General features: G+C 37.3%; 1 protein-coding gene across 9 annotated transcripts in view; it reads left to right on the top strand.

Moving 5' to 3' along the window:
• The window catches only part of Scn8a (sodium voltage-gated channel alpha subunit 8), a 177,238-nt gene that overhangs the window by 58,333 nt on the left and 106,438 nt on the right, over positions 1 to 12,467 (top strand). The window lies entirely within an intron of this gene.

Below are 12,467 nucleotides of genomic sequence, written 5' to 3'. Positions count from 1 at the left end.
CAAAGCCTCCAAGATGTTTCACCAGCTAACCAATTAGCCATTGAATCCTGAGGGCTAACATCAAATACATTTTAGGGGACTGCTATCCAACAGATGCCATTTAAAGAATTATAAAGAATTAGATTGATAGGTTTTTCCAGATAACGGGGGAAATGACTTTGTGTAGTTATATATTTACAATATAAAACTTAACTAAACTGTCTCTGTTAACAATACTGCCCTTAACTAAATTGCATTTTTGTCTTTCAATTTGAGAAGAAAGTTAAGCTTTTTTGACTTGAAGATGGAATAGAAGTAACAGATTTAGCTATAGCTATGGAGGCATTTTTAGTTTGGGATGACAAAAGGAGTTTAAGACAGCTCTACACAAAATGGCTCTTTACCCAGGTGCTTCTGTTCCTGCGTAGAGTAGTTACATAGTAAGAAAAAATGGAACCAGTGGTCTAAATCTTTCCAGTTTAAGAAATATAAAGAACAGTAGACTGGAAGTAAGGAATTTTGACTCTATAATAATTCACTATTTATTATTTACTTTTTAAAAATATGTATTGTCCAAGATACCACAAATAATTTATATGGGAAAATTTACGTGAAGGAAAAAAACTTCACAAAAGAATTCATGACTGTTAGCAAGTCACTTTATCTCTCTGGGTCTAAACTATTTATTTTTCCAACTCATATACAAACTAAACTTTGTTTTCTTGAACCTGACTTAAGATTTGAAAAATATATAAATATATTAGTTCTCAGAACCCATTTTCCCTTCTGTACCCTCTGGTTCCTGCCCTGTTTTTCTCTTTCCTCTTCCAATGCCTCAGTTTTCAGTGGTCTGGATTGCAAGTGAGAACTCTTCAAAGAGAGTAGGTCTCCGGCCCTGATGTGTGTTATTCTTTGGATAGGCCAAATTGTTGATGTAGCTCTATTATGGGACTGGCTCATGATAGAAAGTCTGACTTGAGCCTTTGGCTTTGTCACAAAGGTAAATTGTCCCTGGAAAGGATAACCTTAGTTGTAATTTTTTTTTGGGGGGGGCGGGGGGTACTCTTTAAAAAACTGTTTATAAAATACAAACACTCAGTTAATGATTATTATAAAACAAACAACACCTATAGTTGTGGAGGCATTAAGAGAAAGGAAGCTCTGCTAGCATTTCAGAAGTATTTATTGTACTTTTACTTACTTTTCTATTTATTTTTATGGTGCTAGAGAACAAACCCAGAGCCCTGTGCACGCTAGGCAAATGCTCTGCTGCTGAGCTACGACCCTCAGCCCCCACATTGTACTTTTAAGTGAGGAATTTTTCAGTTGATTAAAATTAATGTGCTTCCTCGAGTTCACTTGCAAATCTTACTAGTATTACTAATACTTCTTACTAATTAGGCCTTGCACTATGCTAAATTAGCAGGGCCTCTCCTACAAGGAAGCACACTGGGAATTAACCCACAAATCAAACATTCATGAAGGTAGAAGTGACTTTAAGAGGACATTCCTTTCTGTTTGCATTTCAAGGGCTGCCTTAAATAAATCTTAGCAAAATATTATCTCTTTTCTGTGCTAAATGCAGAATCCTTTATCTTTTTCTCAGGTCTCATTTTCTCCCAGAAACTTGTTTTTTTGTTCCTTCCCTCTTTCTTTTTTGGGGGTAAGAGAGAACCAGTTCCCTATTATTTTTAAGTTCTGGTGTCATCCCATTTTGGATTCCACATTCCTGAGGCACCCAGGGCCATGCAAATTGTATATCAGATTTTCAGGAAGCTGTTCTTTATTCCAGTTGGGGGCTGGTTTGTCCTGTCCCAAGCTTCTGAGGTTCTTTTTGGGTTCCACAGTGACTTTTCCAGCTGGTCACTGCAACAACCTGGATCTTCCTCTCTTTGAATTCCTCAGACCTCCCAGTGCTACAACTTTACATTTTCTTTCCCTGTTGGTACTCTGTTCTAATGCCTCCTTTCTTTGGATTTCTTAATTTTCAATTGTTACAAATATTTGAGTTTAAGGGGCATTTAATAATTTTATTTGTTTACCATTTAAAATAGGTAATACGTTTAACTGGTTAAAAATTCAAAGGTATTTATTTGGTAAAAGTTTCCCTTTTATCCTTGTCCCTCATATGCCTTCTCCCTTAGTCTTCTGTACTGACAACCACTCATAGCAGTGTCTGCCAGAGTTTCTTTATATATATGTAAGCCAAAGCAAATATATATTTTTAAGAACTTGAACTCTCCTTTTTTCTTGCCCCCCCCCGACTATTTTCTTAGGCTCATTTAATTTTGGCTCCCCTTCTTTCAAACTATGAAGTCTTACTTCTCAATTCTCAATTAATTTGCCTCCTCCCCCAATTTTTTTGGGGGGTGTATAAAGTCAAGGACTGTTGAAAGTGTCCCTCTGTCTTCACTACAGAAAATACTCTCTAATGAATCATAATACTTGCTGAATTTTAAATACCCATATATATTCCTAATAACAATAATAGGCAACAAGAAAGTTTATGGATTAAGTTGAAAGAATGCCTTCCTAGCTTTCCTAGTTGATTCCTATTCCTTTTTCCCATTTCTTAGAACTGATAATTTGTGTGTTCTTTTTATTTATTAATTGTACTCTGTTATAAGAAAGTTCTATAAACAAAAATTCAAATTACAGGATTGATTGATGTGTCTCTAAATAGGGCACATTCCTGTTGCATTCAGAAATTGTATATGGCTTCCCAAAGTTTCATTTTACCTTCAACTCTTCCTCTATTCCTTTGTCCACAAAGGAATCAGAAAATCACAGAAAATTATAATTTGGTAATCTTAGACATCAGCTAGATCAGCCTCTTCATTTTATAAATTTTATGAGGTGAAGTACTTTGCAAAAGCTAGCACCACTCTTAGTAGTAGAACCAGTCAGTATTAGAACTCAGGCCTCCCAACTCTACATTCATTACAATGTATTTCTGTTTCCCACTTTTAAAATTTTATATTGGGCTGGGGTTGTGGCTCAGCGGTTTGATCCTCAGTACCACGTAAAAATAAATAAGTGAAATAAAGGTATTGCGTCCAACTATAACTAAAAAATAAATATAAAAAAAATATAATAAAATAAATAAAATTTTATATTATTTGATCCTCAGCCTCAATTGGCTCAGTTCTTCTGATGTTAGGCAGTCAAAATAAAGAAGAAGAAAAATGAACTCCTTTTTATTTACATTCCTAATAACCCCTGTGGTTTATAACTCTTCTTAGTCAGTTGAGTCCTAAAATATAAATGGGTAAGAGCTATGCCTCTGGGGGAGAAGGATGGTGGGCCAGCGGCCCTAGACAGGCTCTCCCAGAGACCCCAGCTCTTATCAACACCACTGCAGTTATTCAGCCATGTGATCTTCAGACAATTAACAACCTCTTCACTTATTGTTACTTTTCAAAGGAATATTCACTCCCGCCCACTATAATGCATCTCCAGTCTAAGCCAGAATATTATTTCAGAAAGAGCACCTACGTGGGAATGTAAAGCCGTGGCTTTAGTTCCAGTTTGTCCTTGTTTGTCCTTAGGTGAATCACTTAAATTCTTTGGACTTCAGTTTCCTTATCTACAAAATATACCTAATAGTTGTACCTACAAATACATCTTTAATTGTATTTCACATTTGTTGCACTTTGTGTTTGATTGCAGACTATTTTGTTCCTTTAGGGTTTTTCCGCCTTCGGGTCTTGTCCCCTCCTGGTGGAATGCACTCAGTTCTTTTCACTTCACTTTTTAGTATTCTACCTGTTCGTCCAGGCCTGGCTCAGAGATCTCCTTCCTTATGGCCCAACTTGATTCTCGTGCAACAGAACAGGTTCCTCCTTCTCTCTGAATTTTAGTAATATGCCCAGATCTTCAGCCCCACCTTAGAAAAGAAGATATTTTTAAGTTTCATTCAGTTTAGGTGTGGAGGGTAACAGTTCCCAACAGTCCTTACAATTTTCTTCTTACTTCACTAATGTTAGTGCCAGCAGTTTCCTCAAATGAAAAACACTTACACATGTACACACAGGCTCATAAGTTCGTGGCAGAAAATCCTTGCCAAATTTGTTTTCACACACTTTCAACAGGTATGCAGCACAGAGACAGGCTATTAAGGGAAGATTTATGTTCATTCGGAATGATTTTGAAGTTTTGCTAATGAGTTGTTCCATTGCTTGTTTTTATACAATAAGTTTATAAAGATGTTGCTTTCTATTTTAAATAAAAACTACATATTTTAAATTGTTGCTTTATTCTGTTAAAATTTTTCCCAATAATATAAGAAAACAAAATGGTAGTTTAGTTGTTTTATTCACCAAATCAAATTGAAGCAAATATTTTAGAGCTGAAAGGTGGGCCATTCCCATGGTGATGGATTAATGATGGGCATATATGGGATTTCTTGTTCACCAAATAAGGTTACGTAGAGGGAAAGGAATTTAATTAAGCATTCCTAAGTCTGATTCCTCTTTTTAACTTTAGTAGTTGATCAAGAATTATTCTAGATGATTTGGGGCATATCACAACCATTCGGAGTCTCAGTTTCTCCAATCTAGAAAATTAAGATCATGCTAATAGATAATATCTCACATCTTTTACAGAATTTTTCTAAATATCATTTCTTGGCTAACCTATATAAAACAGATCAGCCAAATTGCCTATTAAATAGCCCATTAATGCTTCATTTTTCTTCATAAAACTTAACATTTGGCATATAGTATATTTGTTTAATGTTCATTTTCTCATATTATCATCTGGAGCAGTGCCTGCTCTATAGTAAGCATTTGATCAATATTTGTTGAATGAATTAATCTTATGAAATAATGCATGTGAAAACACTATATGATTTTCTAAGTGCTGTGGACACAAAAGGTAACATGACTTTTTTTATTTCCCTAATGACAAATGTTTCTATATGAAATGAACTAAACTCTAGGGGGAAAATGACCAATTATCAGTATTTCTTTCTCAAAGAATTGATTATATTTAGGAACTAAAGAGGGAATCAGGGAGAGGATTTCCTGTTGTTTTGGCTATATTTTTAGAGGGCTGGATAATTTGTGAAGTGCCATCAGGTTATGTTTCTTTTGTGAAGCCTTAGAATTAGAAAGAACTTTATAAAAGGCCTTAGGCAACAACCTCTACTAGTGCTTAAATCGCTTCTTGACTTATTGGTCACCAGTGTGTATCACCTAAATCTTCTGTTGTGTCCATCTGCACTAAATGTTTTGCTGTTTTCTTGGCTATGTCAGTTGTTACCCATACTCTATTAACTGACTATTAAGGAAGTCAGAGAAACTTGGGTGGCCTCATATAAAATGTGATTGATTTGTTCAACAAGTACTTCTTCAGTGAGGCATTCAGTGCTCTTGGAGTAAATAAAGATTCACAAAGTCCATTCTTTACCCTAAAATAGGTTGTAACTGGTGTCACTTTTGACAAGAGAACCCTGGGTAAATTTCATAACAAGAGTAATGTTTGAATTAGACCTTAGATTTTAGAAATGAGGGATGAACTAAAACATTCTAGGCAGAGAGAACAACATAAACAGAGGCTCAAGGACAATGGCATTGGACATGGTAGAATGTCTGGCCCTGGTCATCCAAAGTGATTGGAATGTGGGGAATGACTGAGGAGCAGTGGGAGAGAAGTCTGGGAAGGGAGGTACAGAGCCATATCATGGAGGGCTGAGAATGTTAGGCCCAGAGTTTGGTCGTTATTTGATAAGCAGTAGAGAGCTATGAGGGTGTTAGAAGGGAGTGAGATAATGTGATTACAGCCAACTTCGTTCAGCAAGGTGAATATTGCAGCAGTTAGGATGGACCTGAGGGAAAGAAAACTGGAACAGAGAGAGCAGTTTTTTAATGAAGGATCTGAGTTAAAGTGGTGGAAGTAGAAATTAGGGGGGATGGATAAATTTAAGAGTTGGTGTAAAGATGAATTGATAGGATTTTATGATTGATTGTGGAGGGTTAAGGAAATATTTCATCATTCATTTGATAATGTGATAAATTGTTAGAGTGTTTTTTATGTGCCCAGTCTCTGCCCCATGCCCTGAGAACAAAACAGACAAGCTGCATGCATTCTTAGAACTCAAGTTTTGTTAGGGAGACAGGTAATAGACATATAAGAAAGTAAGGTGATTATGGGTAAAGATACATGGATTAAAGAAGATAATATGGTCCAGCCTTGGTCCAAGTATTTTGGAGATTTGGGATGCACTAACCTTGAACTGAGACTAAACTGGGAAGTTCCAGAAGAATTGAAGGTTAACCATTCTCTCTAAATATTCAGTGTTTTAAATAGGTTTCTAGCAAGTACCAAATTTTAATCTTCAAAAGGATCTGTAATGCAGATATTCTGTGTTGTTTAAAAAAAACAGTGTTGTTGTTCTGTTGAGAGTTTGCTGTCTTACATTTTTATGTGGCAGGAGTTCAGTACATTTTAGCATCAATGTAATCTATAGAAGTGCCTAGAGATAAACCTAGCATTCTCTCCAGAAAATATCTTCAGGTGTTCTGAGGTCTTTTACAAGCACTCAGCTGTGATTCCAAAGTTCTGAGCCACATATCAAGAGCCATCTTTTACCTGAACTCTATGATATTTGTAACTACCTAATCACTTCAGCCATAATATTCCACTGGTAGGTAGTTTTAGGAACTAGTTTCTATAGGATGTGAGCTGTGAAATCCTAATAATTAAAAAAATTGACCTATTGAATGGAGTTATTCAAAATAACCATTTAAATGTTGGAGATCTTAAGATTATATTGATATTGATAATTTTCTAACAATAAATAGCCATCTTTTAAGTCCTTTCTTAATCAAAGAGAGTGAAACTGTCATCTTTACACAAAGGGATACTTCTCTTACTCATTGTGTCTAAATTTATATAGAAGTTGTAAGTGGTTCTTTATATACAACCCTCGTTGACACAATTTTAAGATTAGAATTGCCCCCACTGTATGGCAGTTTTTGCCAACTCTAATTCTAACAGAATTTTTGATACAAGCTCTGAAGATGCACTCCTATTTCAGGTACTTTATTGAGACTGCAATATTTGGCCTGTGGAATGAAGTGTGAATAAGAGTCCTCCAATTTCAAAGGGGAAGGTGCCCATCTCCTATTCAAGATCAGTCTCTCTCCTGCCTTTGACCCTATCCCTTTCTACCTGCTGCTTCTGGGCCTTCACACTCTTGGCGCCTCCTTCCTCTTCTGCGCTTGCAATCTTTCCCTCTTCTATTGGTTCCTTCCCCCCAGGCTATAAACACACAAAGCCTCTCCCATACTTATGGGTCCTCATAGTTCCACCTAGTATGATCTCTTCTCAAGCCATTGAGAACTTTTACAGTTCTTAGGATCCTCTACTCACCACCCATCCACCTCCTCCATCCTTGCAGCCTGACTACTTCCTCACCCTTCTCATAAGGTTTTCAGGATAAGATCTTCTGAAGAAGGTAAGCTATCAAATCACTAAGTTAAAGATAGTTTTGAGATCTTATCTCTCTGAACATCTGTGCTGTGCTTGGCACCATTGATAACTCTCTGATTCATCCAGTTCTTTACCTCCTTGGCCTAATTTCCCTTATGCCTCAGACTCTTACTTTTCTTCCTCTTTCCTTTCTTTCTTCTTTCTCATCAGTGTTGATAATGCCCCAGGGTTCAGTCCTTGGCCCTTGTTCCTCTCATCTGGCACTCTTCCTGGGTGATCTCATCCCATCTCTTCTTACCAGACCTCCTGACTAGATCTCCAGCCTGGAATGCTCTGCAGTATTCAGCACTTTCCCAGTCACCTCTATCTGAATTTCCCACAGGTGACCCAGTGCATTCAAAATGGAGCTCATTTTCTCCTCTCAGACTTTTTACCTTCTTTCACCTGCTATCCTAGTTGATGACACCTCCAAAATTCTAGATATCATTTTTGACTCTTCAATTTTCTTCATTCCTTGAGGATAACCAATATTATGGAGATTCCAGTCTAAAAGAAGTAGGAAAATTTATGGTTCAGAAACATACTTGTTCAAATTCCCTCAATAAGTATATGATAGAGCCAGATTTCATCTTCAGGGATCTGTGAATTTAATACTCATGATCTTTCTACCATGCTATGTTGTCTCTGTAGAGTATATTGCAGAAAAATATTTTGTTTTGTGTTTCTATTATCATTTTTAGAGCATTTCCTATCATTTTGCATTTCCCCAATAGGAAGTTGGTGTTTTGCCTTTTTATAATTCATTTTATGTATTATGTTCAGCATAGTATGGGGCATAGAAAAGGTAAGAGGACCTTTTAAGCCAAAATTAAGTATTCTTATAGGTAGATGAGCAAAAGATAGAAAAGGTGGCCATATAGTTTCAGTGGGTACTTAGCAAAAGCCTGAATAGTTATAGGATAGTTGGTTTTAACTGTATTATTTCTTCATATCTCCAAGATCCATTCATACTTTAACAAGTATTACGTACTCTGTGAAGCTGAAAAAATCCCAGTAGATGGAAGATAGACCCTGCCTTCACTGATCCTGGAGTCCAGTGAGAGACACTGACCATGTAAATAAAAATGAGTATTCTGGGGCCTGAGGTTGTGGCTCAGTGGTAGAATGCTTGCCTTGCATATGTGGGGCATTGAGTTCGATCCTCAGCATCACATAAATAAATAAAATAAAGATATTGTGTCCATCTACAACTTAAAAAAAATGACTATTCTGTGTTAGCTGCTGCCATAGAAGTAAGGACAAGTGTTGTGGGGATATACAGGAAGGAAGGATAATTCTGTTTGAGAGAACTGAACAGAGTTACCTTCAGAGAGGAAATAGTATTTGAGGTAGACTTTGAAGTATTAAACCCCATTAATGTTGATTAACCCCATTAATACATTATTAAATCCCATTAATTTTAGGGTTTATATATGCATTTAAAAATAAGTAAGACAACAAGTTGACTTAAAAAATTAAAATGAAGCATTAAGGTATGGTAAAGGCGCTAGGGTTGTGGCTCAGTGGTAGAGCACTTGCCTAGCATGTTTGAGTCACTTCGGTTCAATTCTCAGCACCACATATAAAAAAATAAAATAAAGATTCATTGGCAATTAAAAAATAAAAACTGAAACAATTTAAAAAAATAAAGTATGGTAAAAAAAAAAAGAAGGAGAAAGAGGTGTAAAGAACAGGGCATACAGAGGCTGAGAGACATGAAAAACGTGAATTGTTTAAAATAGTGAAGTTAGTTGTGACTGGAGCATAGGGTATGGTGTGGGAAGAGCAGGTCAGGTGCCAGAGGCAGGTTGGATCCCAACTTATGCATATTGAACAATTGTGGTTTCTTCCATTTAGAGTGTTGTCAGGTCTGAAATAACGTCTGGGGCTCATTTTGAGTTAGTGAAGCCTTGCCTGTGACTCCAAAGGTCTTTTCACCCTTCCAGCTTGTGCACCTCCCACAGACTTGTGCCCAGTATGTGAGTAGTAGTTAATGTGAATCCTAGCCCTTAGAGCTTTTAATGTTTGGAGCCAAAGAGCAGAAGTGGCAGTTGAGTGTGACACAGCAACAACAGCATAGTCACATTCTGTGCCAGTCACTGTGTTAAGGACTTATGGTGACCTTTCATATAACCCTCACAACAACCCAACAAAGTAGGTACTATCAATTATTATCCTGTTTTATCAATAAGAAAACCTTAGCAACCTAAACTAAATTGCCTCAAGTCATGATAGATATAAGTATCAAAGCTGGGTTTTGAATCCAGGTCTGTCTGGCCTCAAAGCCTCTCAATCACTATGTTCTGTTGCTTTCTGAGAAAAAATGAGAACAGATTCTAGAATATGAATTTAGAAGGGGTTTATTTGTTTTATATAATAAGCATGCATTTTGCCATATCCTAGAGCAGCAAGTCTATATATCCTAAGATGATAAAGAGAAGGAAGTTACCAGCAAATTCATGTCAAAGGGTAGTGGGAAAGAATGGCTATGGAAAAGGTTTAGACTTGCCCTGCCCTGGGGAGCAGCATCTGCTGGCTCAGCAGGGACATAGTGCTGCTGTTCTGCCAGCTGTGGCTTCCTGTGACCAGGATGTAGGCAGGAACAGTGTCAGCTGCTTCAAATGTGAGTTGGAAGGCATGGGGTTACAAGGTCAAACCAAATGAGGAGATGTATGAAGAAGGACCAGGAAAATGTATAGCCATAGACAGATGTGGTACTAGCATTATCTTCATCCAGCCCAACCTGGGGAAAAGACCCATAAATAAGTAATTGCTATACTCTTTGAGGCAAATGCAGGGGCTTTTCTTTTTGTGAATATCAAAGGGATTAGGTCAAGAAGGTTCCTTCACTGATCTGGATTGGCTCAGATAACCTAGCGTGGTAAAGAATTCCTGTCTAGAAGCAGGAGATCTGGACCCTAGTTTTTTCTACTATTCCTGTTGCCCGGCTCTGTGACCATAGCTTAGGCAGAGCACTTAGCTTGTTTTTTTGTAGGTTTGGTTTTTTTGTTTGTTTGTGGGTTTTTTTTGGTCTGATAATGAAGAGCTAGATTTTTGGTCTGATAATAAAGAGATAGATTTGATTAATAGTTTTGAAGTTGTGTGTTTTGTTTTTGAGTCAGGGTCTTTCCATGCTGCCCAGGCTGGTCTCTAACTTGTGAGTTCAAGTGATCCCCTTGCCTTAGTCTCTTGGGTAGGTAGGACTATTGGCATGCACCACTGGCTTAAAGCTTTTTAAAATTTCAGCGTGGCATGATAAGTAAGAGTATAGGCTTTGGAATTAGACTGTACTGGTTCAATTTAGATTGCTTTCTTTTTTATGTGTGTACTGGAGATTGAATCCAGGAGTACTTAGTCACTGAGCCACATCCAACCTTTTTATTTTTTGAAACTGGGTCTCATTAATTTGCTGAGGCTGGCCTTCAACTTGTGATCTTCCTGCCTCAGCCTCCTGAGTTACTAGGATTACAGGCATACACCACCATGCCCAGCTAGGTTTCATCAGTTACTAGCCCTGGGGTCTTAGGCAAGTTACTTAACATTTCTGCCCTAATTTCATCATCTGTAAAATTATATCTACCTCACAGAGTGATTGCTGTGAGACAGTTATTATAGAAAGCATCTTAGAAGGATACCTGCCACATAGTAAGTGCTTAATAAACCTTAAATATTATTATTTCTTCAGATTCATTGGTAAAACTATCAGTAGCCAAAAGGATTTTGGATATATATATATATATATATATATATTGTTGATAGACCTTTATTTTATTTATTTATATACAGTGCTGAGAATTGAACCCAGTGCCTCACACATACCAGGCAAGCGCGCTACCGCTGAGCCACAGCCCCAGTCCCGGACTTTTTATTTGTTAATATGAGATTTAGACATCGCTTTTGCTCAGTTCTTGGTATACTGAAATAGGGACTTGTGGGATGAGGGTTCTAAATATTCAAACAGAAGTACAAGTGTAAAAAAAAAAAAAAGTTTGTTTTGCCTAATCCCTTATGCCCTGCTTTATTCAGTATTTCTAAGGACAGTTGGGTCATACTAGGACACAGGTACTCTAGAAATATAGTCTAGTTATGCCTTTGCTGGAGCCTTCCTGGGACACATTGCGTCCATATAGCCTGTATTATGATTTTACTCGAGGGATTAATAAGGCATTATGACATCAAGATACTTCACTATGGTGGGGTCAATTTCATTTGACAAGTCATTTATTTCTGAATAGCTTCATAGCCTGACGTAGAATTTATTTAGATTCTGCTTCATATTTTCCTTTATTAAAACAAGAAAATTTTGAAAGGACATTTATTTGTTGCCTGCTATATTGGCCATATACATAGTTACTCAGAAGTGAATGCCAAATTGCTGTTGATTGTTGGACAGCTGGCCAGTTGCCCAGTTCAAAAGAGGTACTTAGGTCTGGGAGAATGTAGTATATATAATAAATGGGTTCAGATAGGCAAGAATTTAAGGCCAGAGAAGTCAGCTAAAATGAGAGGGTCAGGTAGTTGTGGAAATCAAAACAGGTAGGATCTAGGGTCCAGGTTCTGGGAGATAGTCATGAGCCAGTGCCAGTAGCAGTTATAGCCAGGTAGGCACAAAAGAGCCTTGGATCCCAGCTGCCTTCTTATAGATTAGGTAAGCCTCTGAGCCCCAAGTGTTCATTAGAGACAAGTCATCAGGTGTATACAGATTACTTTTGCCCTAATTGAGATCATGAGGCGGAGAACTTGGCTGAGTGGAGAGTCATTCTCCTGGGTCATGTGTCCCACAGCAAACGAGGAGCTGGGTCATAAACATTTCCCTAAGAAGCTTTCTGTTCTGTGATATACTCTAACATCCTTTTAGATTTATATACCCTTTGTTGTTTTAATGTGTACTTTTTGTATGGCTAAAAAAATCATTCGTCTTGGGATGGGAGTCAGGACATGTGATAAGTGGCAGCACAGCAGTACTGTGATAACTGTCTGTTTTATTATGTATGCAGTGTGCTGGAATCTGTTTG

This window comes from Ictidomys tridecemlineatus, chromosome 6 (genome assembly GCF_052094955.1).
Source record: "Ictidomys tridecemlineatus isolate mIctTri1 chromosome 6, mIctTri1.hap1, whole genome shotgun sequence".
Lineage (NCBI taxonomy): Eukaryota > Metazoa > Chordata > Mammalia > Rodentia > Sciuridae > Ictidomys > Ictidomys tridecemlineatus.
This window is presented reverse-complemented; position numbering and strand designations above follow the sequence as displayed.